The 23,745-nt window shown below is 43.0% G+C and overlaps 1 protein-coding gene across 1 annotated transcript in view; it reads left to right on the top strand.

The window, feature by feature from the left end:
- Positions 1-23,745, top strand: part of CPQ (carboxypeptidase Q) — a 358,322-nt gene that overhangs the window by 78,411 nt on the left and 256,166 nt on the right. The window lies entirely within an intron of this gene.

The raw sequence follows: 23,745 nt of genomic DNA on the forward strand, positions 1-23,745 counted from the left end.
TTTAGAAGATGTTGAAAGAGCACGATGAACGATTTATAGCTCGTCACTTGATTATATCGCTTAAATGCAATCTTTATCACTAAAATTTGAACGATAATCGCTCCGTGTAAAGGGACCATTACAGTCTGGATCAGCTAGTCATGACTGCTAAGCACAGGGCCAGTTTACTGTGGAGTTTCCTGATCGATTAGCCTCACTTTAAAGAACCCTGACTTTAATAGTATGATGTAGATTATGGCATTTTGTTCTTTGCATTTGTTTCCAGTGTTTGTTGTATTTTCTAGTGCTTGGTTTTAGTTTAGTTGTGTCCTATGATCTCCAGTTCGTTTTTGGTTCTTCCTTGTATAGTCACTGTGAAACTTTGTTTTCCTTGTTGTCTGGCTCATGTCATTTAGTTTTTCCCCGATTTTTCTATGCTAGAGAAGATTTGTAGACTAGGGTTAACATAGAGATGGAGAAGTTCAGCAAAACTTTTTATTAAAATATTGTATTGCCCCCCCCCCCCCACCCCCACCCCCCCAAGGTATACAAATCACCAATATACACTTATTATGGGAAATGCACATAAAGTACTTTTTTCCCTGCACTTACTACTGCATCAAGGCTTCACTTCCTGGATAAAATAGTGATGTCACAACCCGACTCCCAGAGCTGTGCGGGATGTGGCTGCTGGAGAGGATGATGGCAGAGGGATGCTCAGTGTCCCTCCAGTGCCCTGTGTCCCTCAGTGTCCCCCTGCCATCATCCTCTCCAGCAGCCACTGCCCGCACAGCTCTGGGAGTCAGGTCGTGACATCACCATATTATCCAGGAAGTGACATCACCATGTTTATCCAGGAAGTGACATCACCATGTTATCCAGGAAGTGACATCACCATGTTATCCAGGAAGTGAAGCCTTGATGCAGTAGTAAGTGCAGGTAAAAAAATAGCGATGATCTGTGTCCCACAACACGGCTTTGTTCCGGTGCTGCGGCGCTGTTCAAATCCTGCACGTGTTCACATCACTGTTCTTCTGTCTTCATGTCAATTGAAGGCCGGAAGTCACGCTCTCCAATGCATTCTCTATGGGAGATCATGACTTCCATCCTTCTATCGACATGGAGACAGAAGCAGGGTCAGAAGAGCGGTGACATTGTGAAAGTGTGCTGCATTTAAATAGTGCCGCAGCACCAGAACGAAGCTGTGCCACAGGGCGCCCGTCATCATTGGTGAGCATACGTGCCAGTGTGCAGCAGGGGGGCAAAAAAAAAAAAAAAAAAGATGCTTCTTTAAGGTGCCCATACATTTTCAATAACTGTTGGCTGATTGACAATTGTCTCTCTCCCAATCTTGGTGCGGTTTTAATTTAATATGTTCGCTATGGGGAGAGGAGGGAAAACTTGAAGCCGGTTCTACTTGGTATATGCTGTAGTGATGAGCGAGCATCCCGAAGATAAAGAAGCGTACATTTCGGTCTATGCACATGCGTACAGATTATCAGGTGCAAATCGTAAATTATGCAGTTGCGTATGTTCGCAAGTTCCAATATATTAAAGAACGATTGTTATAACCATTCCGATCATCTAACAAATTGTTCATGATGTGAAAACACAAACAATTAGCGTCATGTTTGTACAAACATACTAACATCTACAAACATGTGTGCTCATCACTGATAAGCTGTAATGCACCCTTAGGGCGAGTTCACACTTGGCAGCCACATTACTTTAGCCAGTATTTTTTAGCAGTAAATATAATCTCTCCACAAGGTAACCTTCATATGCTTTACAGTATTTAGTATTAATGTGTTAATCTGACTCCTTGTTTGTTTTGGTGTTAAGGAGCTGAGCCCCAGGCCATACTTGTCAGCATCACATCACCTGTCTGCTGATGGTACACAGCACAGTGTACACCAGTCAGCCATAGCTTTAACACCACTGACGGGTTAAGTGAATAGCATTGATTATCCTGTTATCAGGCCTGTATTTAGAGTTCATGCTGCCCTAGGCACTTTGCATGATGAGGCGCCCCCCCCCCCCCCCTTCCCGGCACTGGCAGGTTACATGCATGGTATATACCCTGGCACACCCTGGTACCCTCTGCTTGTTGGGGGGACCACTTCAGTCTAGTGTCGGACTGGGATACCTGGGGCCCACCAGAGGAAATGATCTTTGGGGCCCACCTATATAGAACCAGCTGACCCCGTCCTTTCCTGGATTCATCTGTATCTGTGACAAATTCCTTGGGAATAACTTTTTTAGTCGAACTAAAACTCTCAGAACACCCTCCATTTATTCAGCTCTGAGGGTATGCTGGGAGTTGTAGTTTCTGAGTTGTTTTAATAAATCACTGTGTGCAGAGTCTCCAATCTGTGGGTGACAGCCATCAGCCCTGAAGGTCCAGCAATACATCTGTCTACAGCGGCAGCTATCAGAGGATTCTACTATTGTACTACAACTTCCAGCATATCCTGAGGGCTGCAGACTGTCAGTACATGCTGGGGGTTGTAGTGCCTACAGCTGTTGTAGTTGGGTCCTAGGGGCATTATACACTGGATGCTTTGTGGCATATAAGAATACATAGATCTGTGGGGGCTCAGTGCAGGGAAGTGACCCCAGAACATCACTAATAGGGGGAGATGTTTTTGTTCTATCCCCTATTAGTGATGTTCTGGGATCACTTCCCTGCACTGAGCCCCCACAGATCTATGTATTCTTATATGTCACAAAGCATCCAGTGTATGATGCACCTAGGACCCAACTACAACAGCTGCAGGCACTACAACTCCCAGCATTTACTGACAGTCTGCAGCCCTCAGCATATGCTGAGAGTTTTAGTGCCTGCAGCTGTTTTAGTTGGGTTCTAGTTTAAAAATTTGCGTTAGTGTATTGTAGTGACACCGCGAGCTGTGTCAGTACACTACCGCAAACGATACACTGACCCATTTAGACACCAATGGTACACAGGCTCTGCACACTATAGAATTGATTACAGTGCAGTTACTAATGACTAACGGGTGATGTCTTTTCCGATTTCCGGAACAGCTGGGTTGACAGGGGAGCAGCAGGGAGGGGCACCTAGGGTAGCTGGGGGGCAGCTGGGGTGACAGGGGCAGGGGGAGCAGCTGGGATGGCAGGGAGAGAAGATGGGCTTGCAGATGTGACAGGCAGGGGGAGCAGATAGGGGGCAGCTAGGGAAGAATATGGGGGGGGGAGGAGGAGCAGCTGGGGTGACAGGGGGAGCAGCTGGAGTGACAGGGGAGACCCTGGGGGCAGGGGGAGAAGCTGGGGGGTGCAGGGGGAGAGGCTGGGGGCAGGGGAGAAGCTGGGGGGCAGAGGAAGAGGCTGGGGGGCAGTAGGGGGCAGGAGAGCAGCTGGGGGTGCAGGGGGGGGGGAGACAGAGCGGCCGGGGGCAGCCGAAGGGCAGGGGGAGCAGAGGCAGGCTGGGCAGTGGAGAAGCTGGGGTTCAGGGGGAGAGGCTAGGAGTCAGGGGGAGCAGTAGGGGGGCACGGAAGAAGCTGGGGTTTAGGGGGAGAGGCTAGGGGCAGCCGAAGGGCAGGGGGAGCAGAGGAAGGCTGGGCAGTGGAGAAGCTGGGGGGCAGGAGAGAAGCTGGGGTTCAAGGGGAGAGGCTAGGAGTCAGGGGGAGCAGTAGGGGGGCAGGGAAGAAGCTGGGGTTTAGGGGGAGAGGCTGGGGGCAGGGGGAGAGGCTGGGGGTCAGGGGGAGCAGTAGGGGGGCAGGGAAGATTTATGATAATTTCCAATATGCTAATTAGCGGTTCCCCGTCTGCCCGGAGCACCCGCTCGGCCTGCCTAGCCTGCCCTCCTGACCCGTCCACTATGCATATTCATATATGCATAGTTAGGCCGCTTGTTACTGCGCATGTGCAGAGAGCAGCCTGTAACAAGCGGCCTAACTATGCATATATGAATATGCATAGTAGACGGGTAAGGAGGGCAGGCTAGGCAGGCCGAGCGGGTGCTCCGGGCAGACGGGGAACCGCTAATTAGCATATTGGAATTTATCAAAAATCTGCCCAGTACTGAACCCCACAGGAGTATGAAGACCAGCACTGAGGTCCTAAGGTTATTAGCGGCTGGGACATATCAGCAGGTTCACTGGCCCGAACCTGCTGATAGTGCCACTTTAACTGTATTCTATAAACAGAAAAACAAATAAAAACTGTGAAAAAGATACAAAATTTCTTTTTTCATAGACTAAAGAGCCAAAGCTCAGCAGAGGTGGTGTACCGCTTTAAACAGCATCTTAGCCCGCATTTTCACATACGATAACACTTGTAAATAGATTCCAGATGGAGCGGAGAATAATACCAGATATTGCAGGCTAGGACAGAACAAAGGAAATGCAATTTAATTATATGCTGGCATTTTGAAAATGAAGTCTTGAAAGTTTGCCAGAGCATTCCTCTATAAACATGCCGGCACTATCCCGCGAGCGCAAGTCATTCCCTTCATTGTATCTGCACTCAGGTGAGGCGTACCTTGTGCTCGCCGCGTACGGGACTTCTCTGGGTTATTGCTTGTGTATGAAATATCCCCACGCCCGTTAATGAGAATCCCATCTGTTTCTGGCAAGAATCGGATTTGGCAAACTTTGTTTACTGGCAATTTGGAGTAGCAGATCTTTTACAAGATGAACAAATGCTTCAATGACTTCAATATAAAACTCAATTTCTGTTTCCTCGCTAAATCATAACAGTCTGTTGTGTTAGTGAACGATTATATTATACAGGCAGCAGATAACCAGATGCTTTACTGGCTCCAAGTCACACAAACTATCTCTTGTGTTAATTCTCACAACTATTCGGATTCGGAGGAACATTTATAGAGTTGCGATCGCGTGGGCACAACTGTTATACCTAATCAATGGTCCATGGGTGGGATTGACAGTCAGCACCCAGTGGTAAGGGCTAGAGATGAGCGAACCTCATCTGAACCCGAACACTCTGCATGTTATTACCGGTAGCTGAAGAAGTTGGATGCAGCCGTAGGGAGTCCTGGAAAACATGGATATGGTTGTATCCATTTTTTCCAGGCAGCCTTAGTTCTGTATCCAACTTTGGGGTTGATTAACCCGATTTAGTGCTTGAGGTTCACTCATCTCTAGTAAAGGCTGAATGTCTGGTCCATTTTGCACAAATTTTTCTGTCTTTGTGCCCGTTCACACAAAGAAAACGTGGCGGAATTTCAAGCGAAGCAAGTGGGTACTGCTTGAAATTCCGCCTGTCCCATTCATTCAATGAGATTTCTTACGCGCGAGAAATCCCATTGAAACAATGGAACAGGCAGAATTTAAACCTGGTGTCTGCAGTTCGGGCTCCACATTAAATTCCACTTTTGCTCAGTGTGAATGGGCCCTTGGACTTCTTTTGGCACATTCTTCAAACTTTTGCTCCATTTGATTGCACCTTTTTGACAAGGTCGTCATTTTTAGCTTCTGGTCTAAAAAGGACAGGGGGTTTAAATTGTACCTGTCGCTTCAAATGACTCTTTAGGATAAGCTGGGACAGCTTGCACTATATCTCCCCATTATATGGCATTTTTCAGCAGATTTTTGCTCTGCACCTTGTCTCTTAGCTGCCTCTCTATGTCTTTTTATATTGTGTGTGTGTTCCCAGGCACTCCGCCTCCTATCTCCCTCCTCCACTTTCCATAGACTTGTAATCTGACCCCTGAGCAGCTACAAGTCATAACCAATAAAGGCCACCTGCCATTTACATTGACAAGTCCTACTGAATCAGAATAGGGTCCAAGCCTGGAACTCTCTCGGTGTGGTTGTATTCATAGTCACTCAATCTTCCGTTGGCAGGAGCGACTGCATGTCAATCAGGTGAAGATTCGTATTGACAGGAACGCTTTTGTACCTGTCAAGAAAAATAACTTTTGACATGTCAAAAGTTACTGATCCCACCGGGTCTTACTGCTGACAACCGATGTGATCAATAGATATAGCTGTGGAGAGATCTCGACTCCCGTCCATATCTCCAAGGCAGTAGGAGTCCATCAATGCAGGTGGCCGGGGAGTGGATGGCGCTGCTGCCATGTTCTCTCCCCGGCTATGTCTCCAGATCCTACAGGTCTCAGCAGTGAGATCCAATGGAATCATTAACTCAATAACTCACATTTTATGACAAGGAACCCTTTAAGTGTTAGCTTTTTAGAAAAGAATTATTGAGGGAAAGTTCACAAATGCATCAAATCAAAAGTACGAAAGGCTCTGGAGCAAATCTTTAAAGCTACATATGAGTGCCAGTCTGCACACATAACCCTTAACCTGGCATGTACACAGGGTGGTGGAGGGCCAGCTGACTGGTTAAGAAACATTTATTACTGTATATGCGACGAGTTTTTAAACAGTGTCAAAACTTTGCACAACTCCACTTACACAATTCTAATAAGGAACAATATCTGCATCTGTATTACCACCACGGATCCAAACCTAACCGAACTCTAGGTCTGATCACCCATGTAAATGGCATCACAAAGCCGTGCAATGCAATCAGACCCATTTTTGTGCAGTCGAGTGATCAAGCTCTGTATGGCAGCATATAACGAACTTTATATCACTGTAGTATACTAGCAATATGTAGTGGTATTATTTTAGCTGTATATGACAGTATTGGTGGGTGATGAGATGCTGGTAGTGATCTACAGTACACTTAAGGCCCTATTACACAAGTATCGGCCATTACGGACGATAATCGTTCCGTGTAATAAAAGTCAACGCCTGATCATTGCCTTTCGTGGAGCGAGCGAGGAGCAAGTAAGCTTGTAATAGGGGTTTAGTGTAGAAGAATATCCTATGCCACAGCGCTGTATACAATGGGGGTCCATGGGTTACATATCTCCTTGGAGGTCTATACCAGTGCTTCTCAATTCCGGTCCTTATGGCCACCAACAGGTCATGATTTCCTTAGTATTTCAAAGGGGATATAATTATACTCCGTGCATTAGGTATTATGACAGCTGTTCTTTGTATGGGATATCCTGAAAACATGACCTGTTGGTCAGTCATGAGGACTGGAATTGAGAAGCATTGGTAGGATATCCAGGACGTGCACACTGGGTGCTTTTCCAAGCATACATGGTAAATTACAGTAGATCCCTGACATAATGTGAAAACCCCTTATTCTGGAAAATAAAAGCATTTGCACAATTTTCTAGGATTAAGGCATTCCTTATTTTTTAGGAATATTGGTCATATTGGTATATTAAGGTGACTATCATGACTCTAATAATATGATGTTTTTGCGGAATCTGAAATATGACAATGCTGGGTATTATTATGATAATACTGTGGGGGAAGCGAGTGTATGACACATTGTGTGAGGCTCTAAGCGGCTTTCCGTGCATTTGGCAGATAATGTTAATATCTTGCCTTTAAGGCATTTGCACATTCCATTTGACATTATAATGTAAGCTGAGCACTAGTCAAATGAGTTGAATTCTTCTTAATGTTCCATAATGATGTCTTGAATGCATTATTTAAACCATTTCCCAATGAATAATAGGAGCGAAAGGTGAAAATAAATTCTGGAACCCGGCTGATTAGTGACTTTACAGTATCAACAAATAACTTCCATGATTATCATTAGTTGTCAGCTGGCTGATACATGTTGGTGCCATTACAATGTATGTTTTGTTCTACTATCAGGGTTACTGCTAATTGGTAAAATTCTGTAAAGGATATAATCACTTTAAAAGGGCCGGCCGACCATTGGGTATCAAATTAACTGTACAGATCATAAAAAGTTATAACATTTACCTACATAGTATGGCGCCACCTGGTGTACAAAGTGTATAGCAATGTGCTTGTCCATCTACTGAACGGAGTGATGAAGGATGCACATGCTCAGTCACTCACCTCACAGACAAGTCTCTTCGTATTAATTCTCAGAGTAGCCAACAGAACTAGCTTTCTGCCCTGCTATACATATCAGCCAGGAAAAAAGAATGGACTATATTGTCAGAGGAGGAAGGAGATTGATTCTGTACACCAGCGGCCGCACCGGGTTACTCACTCCTCTGCTGTGCTCCATGCTCGTGTCTTCCGGCGTATTCTTCCACCTTCTGCTGCAGTGACAACTATGGCCTCTAGGGTGTGCAGGAAGCCAGCTGCTCTTAATTTGTAGAAGCACCTGCTGCCATCTGCCAATCCAAAGCCACCTGCACCTATTTAAACCAGCTTCGCCTGCTCCTTTCTTTTTTGGGAACCAGATGCTGCTCAAACCAGGACCGCTTGTGGAGCCACCTGGTGTCTTCTAGCCCCAGAAGTCCAGCTTCCACATCCTGGAGCGGTATAAGGCTGCGTTCACACTACGTATATTTCAGTCAGTATTGTGGTCCTCATATTGCAACCAAAACCAGGATGGATTGTGGATTAAAAACACAGAAAGGATCTGTTCACACAATGTTGAAATTGAGTGGATGGCCGCCATTTAATGGCAAATATTTGCTGTTATTTTAGAACAACGGCTGTTATATTGAAATAATGGCCGTGTGAAAGAGGCCCCAAACTTCAGGTGCTTAGAGAAGACACTTGTACTAGAAATTAAACACATTTTTCTATGTTTTTGGGACACAGACTGATATATAAAAGGTACCATGTGTTTCCTATACACATGGTACCATGTGTATCTAATACAGTCAGCAGTTTGGAATTTGAATTGCAGCCATCCTTTAAGAATCTTCTCCCTTTCCTCTATAGCATGGATGGGGAACCTCAGGCCCTCCAGCTGTAGCCAAATTACAATTCCCATCATGCCTGGACAGCCAAAGCTTTGCTTTGGCTGTCCAGGCATGATGGGAATTGTAGTTTGGCAACAGCTGGAGGGCCGAAGGTGCCCCATCCCTGCTCTATAGTGATAGAGTCGGAGGACCGTCTAATGGACTTATCTTTCTCTGAGGAGAAGCAAAATGGAAGGAAATTTTTTATAAAGACTTTCGAAGTTGGCTCAATTTTGCATTCCGGAAAGAAAAATATATATATTTTTTAAATCAATGCAAAGGTGGCCATAACCCTTTAAGGACGACCCATGGTCTTTTCAAAGCTTTGATTCCACTCTCTTGATCCACATTGGGCTGCTTTTTTCTAAACTTTTTTTTGATCCCAATCTGTTAGGGCCATTAGTTGGACAGCACTGCATATTACTCAACAGGAAAAGCTGTGGTGGCCGCCTCCTGTGCTATGTAGGCCATTACCACCATATTGGTTGTAAAAACCAACAGCGTTGATAGCTAGGGAGCAGGACGGCCTAAGAAATGCCCATACCATACATGTAGCAGCAGTTCTACATGGATCAGGATGGTGCAATATTCTTTTCTTTTTATATTAAAGGAGTTATCCAGTGCTACAAAAACATGGCCACTTTCCCCCTACTGTTGTCTCCAGTTTGGTTGGGGTTTTGAAACTCAGTTCCATTGAAGTAAATGGAGCTCAATTGGAAACCGCACCTGAACTGGAGACAACAGTAGGGGAAAAGTGGCCATGTTTTTGTAGCGCTGGATTACCCCTTTAAAACAACAGGTCCACTTTAAAAAAAAGTTATTCAAAGCTTTTCAGAAGTTTTGTATAAAAATGATTCATCGGATAACTCCCTGAAGACTGGACTCACTATTGTCAGTGCGGTGAGCTTGGCAATGGCTGTTTTCTGGAGTTTTACGACACTTCTTTATTGCTTATTGATTCTAATGCCAGTCTTAAAGACGCGAAAGAAGGATTTCATCAGAGCTGGATTATATGGGTTATATCCACAACAAAGTACAGTACTGTGCAAGTGAATTGAGTTTTAAAAGACTCTTTTTACACATCGAGAGAAAAATATCATAGGAAATCTTAGTGAAAGTGGTTCATGTTCAGATCTGCAGAATCTCCTATATTTTGCGGATTTATTATAGATTTTTGCTTTGGATTTCACCCTTTGCAGCACAGTGTGATATATGTATAAATGGAGACTTGTTTACCAGGGAAAGAGTTAGGTACAACGTTTGGCTATCATCTGCAACTCCCATAGAGAATCAATCGAGCAGCCGACCCAAGTACCCCATGCAAAACAAATGAGTTGAGGCCCCATTATGAAGATCATGGGGGCAGAATCGTCATACCTCTGGGATTCCACATTTATCTCCTATCCTGTGGATAAGGTTAAAGAGGTATTCCACTCAAACATAACTTTTTATATGTTGCTGCCCATGGTGAGACTAACATTCCATTCCGTACTTGTTATTATATATTTAGTCTCCTTCCCCCAGTTCTCAGCTACTGCTTTCTGCTGAAGACACAAAAATCTGTGTGTGAGCTTTTCCCTGCGTCTCCTCCTCCTCCCCCCTACCTTGCAAGACGGTCGATGTAAACAAATCCCTGGCAGGCTTTATCTGCAACTTTGTAGCTACTTTGTTGTGCTGGAAGGGTTAATCTAAGGTCAGGTTGGTGATTACGGTGGTTAATCCTCCTGGTATTACAAAGTTTCTACAAAGTTGCAGATAGGGACTTGTTTACATCAGCCGTCTCAGAGACAGAGAGAAAAGCTCACACAAAGTTTTTTTTGTCTTAAGCAGAAAGCAGCAGCTCAGTATTGGGGGAAGGAGGCTGAATAGTTAATTATAAGTATGAAATGAATTGTTAGTCTCACGATGGGCAGCAACATATGAAAAGTTATGTCTTAGCGGAATAATGTATAGCAGACCTGTCAGCAGATTTTTGCTGACCGAAGTAAAGACAGTGTATAATAGGAGTTCTTACCCTGAATGGGCAGATATAGCATGTATTTAAATCTATCACTCCAGAGCTGAGATATAAACTTTAAATTTTTTATCGAAATTAGGGGATAAAGGGCACAGGGTGTTTGGCCTGTCAAAATAAACATATAAACAGAGTGGGCGTTCTAGTTAGGACAGAAAGGGCTGAACATTGTTGCACCTTTGCAGCCCAGGGGTATATCCTGGGAACTTTATCTCCTTATTTGCATAAACCTTCTAATGCTTATTTCTCAGTGCTGGAGCGACAAAATAATATAAGAGTTAAATCTTCTGATTCAGGTTAAGGAGTCCAATTATACATTGTCTTTACTTTAGTCAGCAAAAAGCTGCTGAGAGGTCCACTTCTAGTCAGAATACCCCTTTTAACAATTAATTAAAAAGGCCCCTGAAAAAATGCTTGCATCTCTCACCTACTTTAAAGGGGTAGTGCGGCGGTAAAGAATTATTGACAGAATAACACACATTACAAAGTTATACAACTTTGTAATGTAAGTTATGTCTGTGAATGGCCCCTTTCCCCGTGTCCCACCACCCCCACCCGTGTACCCGGAAGTGTGGTGCGCTATACATACCTGTCACGTGCCGACTCGTCTCCGATCTTCAGTCTGCGATGTCGTCTTCGGACGGCCGGGCCGAATGCGTCCGAGCGTCCTGAGTGCCGGCCGCCCTCTTCAGCGTCATCAGATGGTCAGCCGCGATTGGCTGAGCACAGTTTGGCTCAGCCAATCGCGGCTGAGCAGCCGATGACGCGGCAGAGGGCGGCCGGCACTCAGGACTCTCGGAGAGATTCGGCCAAAGACGACATCGCTGACTGAAGATCGGAGATGAGTCCGCACGTGACAGGTATGTATAGCGCACCACACTTCCGGGTACCTGGGTGGGGGTGGTGGGACACGGGGAAGGGGGCCATTCACAGACATAACATACATTACAAAGTTGTATAACTTTGTAATGTGTGTTATTCTGTCAATAATTCTTTACCGCCGCACTACCCCTTTAATGGCGTTCGTTACTTGAATGAAACACTCGAGCTTTGGAAAATACGCGCATAATGAGCAATCGAGCATTTTAGTACTCACTCCTCTTTATTTATGATCGAGAGTGCTTTATATCTCAAAATATGTTGGTTGTAAAGAAAAGTTTTTAAAAGTTTTTGCAGTTCTTAATATGCTCAAAATACGTTGGTTGTAAGGAAAAGTTTTTAAACATTTTAGTTTTGTTTTGTTTTTCAATTAGTTGTCATCTTGTTTTCTCATAACTAAAAATCAGGGATGGTCCGAACCTGCCGAGATTCGGGTTCGTACGAAGCCGGACTCTTGGCAATAATTCCCGCTGTCTTCCACCTCCGTGGAGAGGGTGGATACACCGGGAGGACCGTTTGGAAAACTGGGATACAGCCACAGCCATAGGCTGTATCCCAGTTTTCCAGGCCGTCCTCCCGCTTTATCCACCCTCTCCACGGAGGTGAAAGACAGCGGGAATTATTGCTGAGAGTCCGGGTTCGTACAAACCCGAACCTCGGCAGGTTCGGACCATCCCTACTCAAAATACCTAAAAAGAGTTGAACAAGAATTATTGGTGGTTTATTTTTTCTATATTAAGGGGTATTGTTCTTAAACATTTATTTTTGCAGTGAAAAAAAATTGTCTCTTGCCACAAGACAAGTAAAACATGTCGTCCTATAAAATGTAGCTCTAAAAACATTTGTGTGTTTTATGTTCTGATTTTTCTGTCGCATTCATTTGTGAGACAAGCACATGCTAATCCCCTACATCTCTTTGGAGATCTCTTTCTTTTACTTTTTTTTTTTTTTTTACTTATTGAAGGGTGATGATCAGTTCTGCAAGGAAGTGATGCCAAAAAAAATGTATTTGCTTCCATTGATGAGCAATCAGTAACGTATTGCATGTCATTACATTTCTTCGTATGGTGCCGGAGTTGAGGATCGGGCTAAATGAGACACTGCAGTAATTCCTCTTTCATCTGTTATGAGAAGTGATATGAAATGTAGATTGCAGTGCCAGCCTGCTGGGACATTGGGTTTCTAATGGAATATGAAATTTCGAGCTATCTGGCTGTATTTCCAGTGGCATGGCTCCAGACTCCCGAATTATCTTGTCATTGGGACATTCCTTAGGTAGAATATTGAACCTGGTGTTCATTTCAGGCAGCTGCAACCTATCAGCACATTTAACCTGCATGCCAAGAATAACTTCGCTCCGGTGTCTCTACTGCTCGCTGTTCTTTATTCCACTGTCAGCAGGCAATTATGCGCAGTAAACACACAGCGGAGTATTGTTTACCTTGACAATACGGGTGATGGAAGCAGGACCCAACCGAATGCAGCCCATCCTTTCACTGACCCATACCATTCCTTTTTTTTATACGGAAGCATACTTTACTGTACAAAATGTAACTCAATAGCTTTGAAATAAAATATCATGATATTTACTACTATACGCCATACTGTCTGCCCTTAAAGATTGTCTAAGAGTCTCTCGAAATCTAAGGGGTCTTCTGGACTTGAGTAGAGCAGACAAGACTAATGCAAAAAGCTGCTGGCAGCTCTCTTGGGGGAAATTGAAGCATATGTATTTAATGCCATTGACTTTAGTGCGAGCTGTACACATTGGTGTGCAGGGCTCCTTCTGGTGGTGGCTAAAGGCAGAGAAAATTTAATTGTTCGTTTGGCATTGGTTACATTGGGCATTTATGCGGCACTGTGTATACACTATTGGTAAGGGTCACTCCAGTGGACCTTTGGCTGTTGCATTGAGAGTGTGACCAGTTGAAAAAAGCTTAGTGCTGAAACGCGTCCTGTTTACTGTGTGTTCCGTGTTGTTCTGCCATCTTTTCCAATACACTTACACTGCAGAAGAATCGGTGAGTGCCGGGATTTTTTAATATTGCTATTTGTGTTCCTGCCCGGGCACCTTCAACCACCGGTGTGCCGACCCCTACCATATATCTGCTTTGAGGGTGTGGACTGTATTTATGGGTGGGATTTATAAAGAACTAATTCTATCTGTTTAGTCACTGTCATTTTTATAAACTGTGCATACTTAAATAGGAAATTATTAAATTTTTAAAATAAAAAAATACTTCTTTCTCCCCTTATCAAGTTCTTTTTTTTTGTCCTGAGATCAGATTACATGCTACGTATACAAATCTTTAAAAAAAGGAAGGGTGAGGAGTTAGATGGTAGCGGGAGTGATTAAAGTGAGAGCCAGAAGCAAACAGAGACTGCAAAGAGACTACACAAGTTTACTGGGAGCATTAGATCGTACTCGTACACTGTTCAGTACTGCTCTATAATGTCCTCCAAGCTCTTCTTTTTATGGATTTGCTATGGAGATTCTATTATTTATTTTATTACAATTTTTCTGGAGTTTAGGTCAGCGAAAGTCTATGCAGATACTACCAAGCAACTATTCACATGTAGGAGACCAGGAGAAGTAGTGGAAATTGGACTCACCCCTGTATTTAACATTCTTCTATTCAGTAAGGTTAGTGGCATGCAACATTCATAGCAATAGCAGCCAGTTAGTGGACCTACGATGATCAACTGAACACAAAGGATGTCTCATTCTGTGAAATGGTTCTTCAGATGAAAGTGTTGATCGGATTAAGGTCAGCCAGAACCACTACCCGCCATGCAAATGTTAGAAACTTGGATAACAGTACCTGTAAAAAGTAATTTACATCATATCACTTCAGAACATGTGCTTATACTCATTGACATATTATTTTATTCCTCTCTATCTATTCACAGCGCTGTCGACAGCCGATGGCTGATTGCAGGAAATATCCACATAAGCAATCCATCCACTCCCGTTTCCAGCGCCACTCGCTCTTCTTTCTTGCTGAAATCTCTTCTCTGATCTTGTTGTTGTTTTTTTAATTTTTTTTTTAAAGAATACTTTTACGGCACCGTATGGCAGCAGACAGGCTGCCTATGCTGCCATGTAGCCTCCTCTGCTGTATGCATCAAATAATTGTTAAAACCCTATTTACCGACGTAAAAATTTCCGACGTATAAGACGACCCCCAACTTTTCCAGTTAAAATATAGAATTTGGGATATACTTGCCGTATAAAACTACCCGTCTTCCAACGCACACCAAATAAAAATTTGTAAAAAACATCAGACAGCAGTGAGATCTGAGAGGCAGAGAAGGAGGTACAGTAATACCAGTAGGATACAAGGGCGGCCAGATGGGTAAAAGAGGTGTGTTCTTCTGGGCACAGCACCACTCTACTGTATCGTCTCCTGTCGTCTTATACGTCGGGTGCTGAAAAACTTCGGAACCGGACTGGAGAATCTGCAGTGCACCGACCTTATGAAGGTCAGAGCAAGCTGCAGGTGTCCGGGGTATGGAAAAAAAGATACGGTAGAGTGGCGCTGTGCCCAGAATAACACACCTCTTTCACCCGTCTGGCCTCCCTTGAATCCTACCGTTATTTATTTGTTTCTTATAGGAAGGGTATAAAGCATGTAATTTTTTTTCCTAAGTATCCTTCTTTCATGGAACGGAACGGTATTTTTCACCAAAATCCAGTTTATCTAATCAATTGATTTGCATTCAACAGAGCCTCCAATTTATTCCTCTAAGTGGAGATAGAGGAGTTGGGAGCACATTAGCAGTATTTTTCTTTTTAATTTTGTAATTATATTTAATTGTACGATGGTTGTTTACATCTAACGTGTCGGGAGTAGGCTAGTGATTTTGCAGCTACAATTTTCTAATTTTCCTCAGTAGGAAATTGCTCATATCTTTCATACAACAGCCGTTCAATCTTAACCGAGCAGAGATTCTGCAGCTGCTTTACAGGAATCAGTCCTATGATGCTGTACTAATTTTAGAGCTATTTTATTTCACGTTATTCAAAACTCAGGCTTGCATTTTGGATTTTCTATCATTTTTGGAGCAAACTTGTCCTCAATCTATATCACAGTCAGAAGATGAGAGGTTTCAGTAAAAATCACCAGTAGAACATACAGAAGCGCTTGCGTTCTCTTATAGTCAACCAGATAGTAAAACTCCAATTTCTCAGGAATAGTGTTGGGTACAGTACCAAGAAAGTAAAAACATAGTTTAAAGGGGTGCTGTAGCACCTAAAAACTTCTTATATAGAGCTGCCCTTATATAAAACATAATGAACACCTTATTCTTACCTCGCCATGTTCCTTTGGTGCCCTCCTGCGGCGTCTCCGTGCTGACCACTGCTGCCGCCACATCCGGGAAGAACTAGTCTCAGTAATGACAGCCCACTCAGCCAATCACTGGCCGTGGCTCTGTCTGTTTCAATCGTTGATTGGCTGAATGAGCTGTCACTGCTGAGACAAGTTTGTCTCAGAAGTGGTAGCAGCAGCGCCCAGTGGTGCTGGAGACGCTGCAGGAGGAAACCAGGGGAGTGTGAGGAGGTAAAAAATAAGAAATTGATTTTGTTTAATATAAGGCAGCACTATATAAAAAGTTTTCAAGTCCCTGAGTGCTATTGCTACGGGTCGTGATATCACCATGTTATTCAGGAAGTGAAGCAAAGGATGCAGGATAAAAGCACTGTATGGAGATTTCCCATAATAAGTGTATATTGGGGATTTGTATAACTTTTGGGGGGCAATACAATACTTTAATAAAAATTTTCACAAGAATTCTCCTTTAAGTGATATACAGGTAGTAATTGATAATATTATATGACCATAAGGGTGTTATCCAGGATTGAAAAACAAAATTTTCTTCAAAAACAGCAACAGCAAATGTCACTGCGGACACCCACTATGATCTGGAGATACAGCCGGGGAGAGACCGCAGCAGCCGTTCGATTCACTCCCCGGCCGTATCACAATTATGGCTGAGTCCATTAGTGGAAGTCTATGAGACTATCTAGATGAACACAACAGGTGGGAGGGGAGTGGATCCCCCCGCTGGTGCATCCTCTCCTGATGACAGCGGGTGTCAGTGGTGAACCTGGTGGGATCAGTATCTTTTGACATGTCTGATGAATTGTCAAAAGTTGTTTTTAGTGGTGGGTACTCTTTAATAAGGTCCAAGCCAATTTTCGTTTTTGCGCTTTTGCTTTTTCCATTTTATGTTTAAAAGTCCATAGCGCTTGCATTTTTTCACCTAGAGACTTATATGAGTGCTTACGCCGTTCACCCTATGGTAAAACTGACTTGTTATGCATGTTCCTCAAGTCGTTACGATTACTATGATATATAACATGTATAACTTATATTGTATCTGATGGCCTGTAAAAAATTCAAACCATTGTTAACAAATATATGTCACTTAAAATCGCTCCATTCCCAGGCTTATAGCGCTTTTATCCTTTGGTCTATGGCGCTGTGTGAGGTTTCAGTTTTTGCGCCGTAATGCGTTCTTTCTACCGGTACCTTGATTGCGCATATACGACTTTTTGATCGCTTTTTATTACATTTTTTTCTGGATTTGATGCGACCAAAAATGCGCAATTTTGCACTTTGGAATTTTTTTGCGCTGACGCCGTTTACTGTGCGAGATCAGGAATGTGATTAATTAATAGTTCGGGCGATTACGCGCGCGGCGATACTAAATATGTTTATTTATTTATTAATTTATATTTATAAAATGGGAAAAGGGGGGTGATTTGGACTTTTATTAGGGGAGGGGATTTTTTATTAATAAAAACACTTTTTTACTTTTTTTTTTTACATGGACTAGAAGCCCCCCTGGGGGGCTTGTATATACATAGCACTGATCTCTCATAGAGATCAATGCTGTGTATATACACAGCAAAGATCCATGAGATCGGTCATAGATTGCTATGGCCTGCTGCAGGCCATAGCAATCTACTGCCGAGCCGGGATCAGCGTCATTCCGACGCTGAGGCCCGGCACGGCCAGAAGAATGGATCGCATCGCAGGGGGGAGATCCGACCCACTAGACACCAGGGATGTTGTGCATAAAGCACTTCAATGCAGCTGTCAGGTTTGACAGCTGCATTGAAGTGCTTAATTAGCCGGCGCGGAAACGGGACCCGCGCCGGCTAACAGAGGCACTGCCCGGCTGCACGTGGGACCCCGGTGGGACCCCGCTCTGAACACCCCCCGCGGCGCCATGACGTATCAGATACGTCATGGGTCGCTAAGGGGTTAAAACTTAATTTTTAAGAATGCCATCTTAAAAACTGGTGAGGATTGGCCGCTACCTGGCCATGTCATAACAGAGTACTAATACTTCTGCAGTATGTACCACTGGCTGGAACCTATATTTGTGATCTAAACATTTTTAACTATCCCCCTTTTTTGGCAGCAGAGGCTCAGAGCATGTATGGGTCTAAAAAGTGTCACCTGAGTAGTGTAGAAGAATAATTCACGAGCTGTAACCACCGCGACTTGCGACATAATGGGGCAGATACAAAATAGTAGATTCCCCCGATTGTCTTTACATGACCGTATAAAACTTCCCTGTTGGAGTTTTGTTATCTTATATATTTATATAATTGTAGATCTGCTAAATAATGGTGGACAAGTCCTAAGTTTTAGAATTGAAAAGTTACGCAAACTTGGCACAACTTTACAGATCCAGAGCTTTTCATTCCAGTGCTTTATCTGTATTTTTATCTGCAGGTGACCTACTTATGTCATATGTTACATGTAGACAATTCATAACTCCATTTCCTATCGCAGGTTAGGAAGTTATTTTAACTTTATTAAAAAAAACAAAAAAAAAAACTATGCTTTATAACTTGTACTTTTATCTCACTGCAATAGAATTCCCTTAATCCGGTGTCAGCAGGACCTGACTTTGTCAAAAAGTAAGCCTGGAAAGTTTCTGTCAAAAGACAGCTTAGAGAAATTAAATCTTAAAGTGACTGTACCATCAAGTACATTGCTCTAGTTTTTTACATAAATAGATCGGGGCCAGTGAGAGAATGCCGGTGCCGCGGTCCTTTTGAACCACAACCCGTTTCCTGGGCACGTCGCCGGTCTATTCTCGGGCATCGGCCCGGCCTGGAACACTCGAGGTGGGCCTACCGAGCCCAGTGTGATGAAACCCCTCCACTCTGTGAATTTAATGGAGACGCATCCCATAGTACTCAGTATCAGTTCCCTGAACCCTGATATAATATATTACAGTGCAGATACATCCAGTGTGACATCGCTCACAGGTGACGTCTTCTCTCATCAGAGTGGTCTCTTCCCTTTTTCCTCCATGCAGCCCAGACCGTCATGAAGACTTCTTTCAGCCACAACTCATCTCTGCAGAGTTTTCAGGCAAACGTCTTTGGCTTCTTACTCCAACTCCTCCTTGCCTCTTTAAAACACCCATTCAGGCCTTACACATTTATTTATTCTATCCTAGCGGCCCACACTCCCTCATTTGGCCCCAATACTTCATATTATTCCCCATTGGGCAACCATATTCTATATTATCACCCATTTGGCCCCCATACTCTATTACTATTTGATGTTGTCATGGGCATGTGATAGGACGTTCATCCATGGATTTTTCTGATTGCCATTTTGGAGTCGGGAAGGAATTTTTTTCCATGTGATGGGGCAACTAGCCTTTGCCTCATGAGGGTTTTTGCCTTCCTCTGGATAAACAGAGTAGGGTTATAGGTTGAACTTGATGGACTCTTGACTTTTTTGAGGCTTTGTTCACATATAGCATTTAATTAGTGGTCGAATTATTTAATTCTTGGTGAAACAGCTCTATTTAGCGCTAATTGAATGCTATATATGAACATAGCCTCAATCTAATTAATTAACTTTCTACCTTAGCCCCCATACTCCTGGCATATGGTAATTAAAGTAAAAAAAAAAAAAGCCACTGGTCATGCACGAAGAGAGAATCATAAATGTTGTTGTGCCGTCTATGTTGAGCTCTGGATGACTAGTAGGTGGAAAACCTAATTCAGCCTCTAAGTCAAAGAGAGCGCAGCCTCCTAATAGTGGTCTACTGTGTTTGTCTCCTGACTATGCAAACACAGTTAAGAAAAAAAAAAAAGTTGAGCGCATTTGGGGACCCAGGGCATGTGCCCAGATCCCCCAGCAAGCCCCCTTCCTGACTGGCCCTGCCACAGTCAAACCATGTGACCGTTATCATTACATTTACACCCCTGTGAGTTCCCCCCATATTACAGTTAAAAAACAGTATTAGGCTATGTTCACACTACGTATATTTCAGGCAGTATTTGGTCCTCATGTCAGGTCCTCATAGCAACCAAAACCAGGAGTGGATTGAAAACACAGAAAGGCTCTGTTCACATAATGTTGTAATTGAGTGGATGGCCGTCATTTAATGGCAAATATTTGATGTTATTTTAGAACAACGGCTGTTATATTGAAATAATGGCAGTTATTTACCGTTATATGGCGGCCATCCACTCAATTTCACCATTGTGTGAACAGATCCTTTCTGTGTTTTAAATCCACTCCTGGTTTTGGTTGCTATGAGGACCAAATACTGCATGAAATATACGTAGTGTGAACCCAGCCTTAAGAAGATGCAAAGTGTGATGTGAACAGGGCCTTACGCTACTGCTTACGGATGTTCAGGATGCCAAAAAAAAAAAAGGAAAATTAAGAATATAATCCAGCTTGGGATTAGAGAATTCCTGGTGACTCCATATGAGAATTTGTCTTTCATTTTAATTGTAGTGATTCTTCAGGAAGTCATAGAGGATAATCATAAGATCATCTGTTATAGGGACTCAACAACATTCATTATCCCGGTTTGCTTCAGTTATATAAGCCCTGTATCTCTTATACTTCTAGTAAAAGAAAAAACGCCTGTGAACTCTTTGCACTGACAAAAGGTGTTAGTTATTTCATACCTAACACCTACTGTACTGCCACATAAAACTGCAATATATTTCCTATGTGATACTGCCACCTATTCTACAAATAGAACCGCCATTGCCACACAATGCCTAAATAATAGAGGGGCACAGTGTAAAGCCCTGGACATCTAGAGCAGTGAATGAGTTAATGGTAGAGTACCCAATGGTCTTGGTCAGTAAAGGAGATACTTTCTGGACTCCTGAGATGGCCTGATGTGACCCTTCCTTATTTATGGACTCGTCATACAGATCACAAAGATCAGTGCAAAGCAGGAGCAGAGAGGACTGTGCAGCTGTCATTTAACTGATAGACAGTCCTCTTTATGTACATAACCACTGTACCTGATTACTAAAACTGACCTCTCAAGTAGTTAGGTGGTACCTCCACTAATCCCAAGAATGATGCTCTGCTTGGCAATGTTTGGTAACCCCAAAAAGAACAAGCGGAGTGCTGCCTACAAGTCCAGTTCAACCAGTTCATTTTAAAGACAGTTTTGTCCCCATTCTCAGGATCTTTGGGGGTCCCATTGGTCTGGACCCTCACAGTTCAGCTTGTCATCCTCTAGCCTGTAGATAGAGGATATCTTCTTAAGATGTGAATATCCCTTTAGGCTATGGTAAATCTATTTTAAGGGAATTGAAAATGCATTCAAGCACAATTGCAAGACTATGCTGTGGAATAATGTAGAAAACAAATGGTCAATAGAACAATCTTTAGAACCGTCAAGAAAAGACCGGCATCCTTTGCCTTCTCCATATCCCTTTCATTAGTTGGTCAGTTGCTCATTTCTGATAATTGCAGGCTGCAAAACCAACAGGGAAATTAGACTATGAGTGAACACATCCTACTTACAAGTGGTATGGCATCACCCAGTTGTTAGTTTATTTATACTGTACTTTTCTAATGGCCCTATTATACGGAACAACTATCGTTCAAAAAATCATTTTGAACAATAATGGTTTAGTGTAATAGCAGACAACAATTAAACGACCAACGAGAAATTTTTGGTTGTTTGATAGAGTTTGGACTTATTTTTATCGTTGATCGTTCGCATGTTATCAGATGTCGTTCGGTCGTTCGGAGTAGCGATTAACACAATAGTAGAATTTGGACCTATTTTTATCGTTGATAGTTCGCATGTTGATTGTTCACATGTAATAAGACGGTGTTCGGTTGTTCACAGTAGCGACTAATGAAGAAGCGACGACAGACAGGGTGACCCCAAGAGCGATCATAAGTAACGATCATCATTCTGTGTAATTGGGTGAACTTTTCAGGTCGTTCGCCATAGCGGTCGTTTGAGATAGTTTATCGTTAATTGTCGAGAAATCACTTCGTGGAATAGGACCCTAAGAGAAACTTCATGTTTGCTGGCTGATGAAGATATTGTGTGAGGCAGTTGAAATCTAATATGCCTTACTCTTTAGTCCCCCAACATCATCTATCGATGGAGAATCAGGAGGTCTCCATACACTTTAGACAGTTAACTGTTCTTCTGAAAGTTAAAGAGTTTGGCTGAGTTTTGATTTAAGTATTTTGGGACCTTAATTAGTTTTGTAATGTAGAAAAAACTTTTGACATGTTAAAATTTTTGATTGTTCTAGATACAGCTGGTAGAGAGCATGCTTCACTCCCCAGCTCATAGCTTGATTCATTTAATTGTAGGAGACAGGGGAGTAAACCACTTCTCCTGGCTATATCTAGAGATCGTTGGTGAGCCTCACCCCCGATCAAATCTGTGTTATTTCTCAAGCTTATTTTAAATAATAGTAACAGCAAAATTAAGAGCTTTAAGAAAAGATGGCCTATCGTTGTTTTTACTAGAAATGAGCGCAACTCAAGCATGCGCAAATCCAGTCGTTTGGCATTTGAAAACTGGTGGCTGAAATGTTAGATGCAGCCCTACGAAAAACGTGGATACAACCTATGTCCATGTTTTCCAGGCAGCCTTAGCGTGGCATCCAACTTCTTCAGCCACCAGTAATCAAATGCCGCAAGATCAGACTCGGAATGAGTTGCGCTCATCTCTAGTTTTTACTAAAACAGACACATCAGGAGAACGGATAGATCCCTTTAACAGAGCATATGTCCTTGGGTCAAGACCATGTTATTATATGAGATCCTTCAGCTTTAGGGTGCCTTCACACGTACCGTATCGCTGCGTTTTTATCGCTGCGTTTTTGCTGCGTTTTTTACATGCGCGTTTTGATTTTCACATGACTTTCATGTGAAAATCAAAACTCACATGTAAAAAACGCAGCGTTAAAAACGCAGCAATATGGTACGTGTGAAGGCACCCTTAACTTGGTTCTGGTTGGTAACTTGGCAAACACAATGATAATACAGGATTTTCTTAATTTTCCCCACCACCACCACCGTCATCGATAAGAGCCCATCAAACTGGAGCCCATGACTCTTGCGCATCTAATACAAATGTAGAATTTTTTTTTTTGCACTCTCAGGCATTAAATTAACATAGTGAAGTCACAGTCCCTCCAGAAACCATATTTCCATGTAACAAACCAGCCAAATCACGACAGCTCCGTCTGACAGATCTTATAACATAAATCACCGCGAACTGTAAATAGAAACTAGCAGGCGTAAATCTCACTGGAGACCCAGCGGCAGAACTATGCGGCTTGTATAACAGGTGAGAAATTGAAACAGAGATGCATTTCCCAGTCTGCCTTGTGAATCTAATCAACGGAGAGGCTCTAGTGTTATCTCTCTGAGGGCGGCCGCCGCTTTACAGAGCACAAAGCACCAGGCAAGGCCTTCGAAATATGTATAAAGAGAAATGAGCGGGTAATTTAAGCCTATGTCTCCCTATACATCCTCCTGGCGGAGAGCTGCAACCTTTATGGAACACTTTTACTGGAAATCAAATTAATTATTGTATTATACGTGATGCTCAGACTCTAACCATTACTGGCCACTATATGTCTTTTTGGTGGAGCTCTTGTCTGCATTATACAATTGCTGCTGTATGAATATTTATGTCCACTTTTTTGTGTATGGAGTTTTCAAACAAAATAATATATTTTAAAAAAAAAAAAAAAATTGAAAAATATTTTTAACAATAATTGTGGTAATACAATATAACAGAATCACAGTGGATCTCAAGGTGCGAGTTCACAGCAATATCCGCTGCGATTCCC

The sequence above is a fragment of the Dendropsophus ebraccatus genome, chromosome 2 (genome assembly GCF_027789765.1).
Source record: "Dendropsophus ebraccatus isolate aDenEbr1 chromosome 2, aDenEbr1.pat, whole genome shotgun sequence".
Lineage (NCBI taxonomy): Eukaryota > Metazoa > Chordata > Amphibia > Anura > Hylidae > Dendropsophus > Dendropsophus ebraccatus.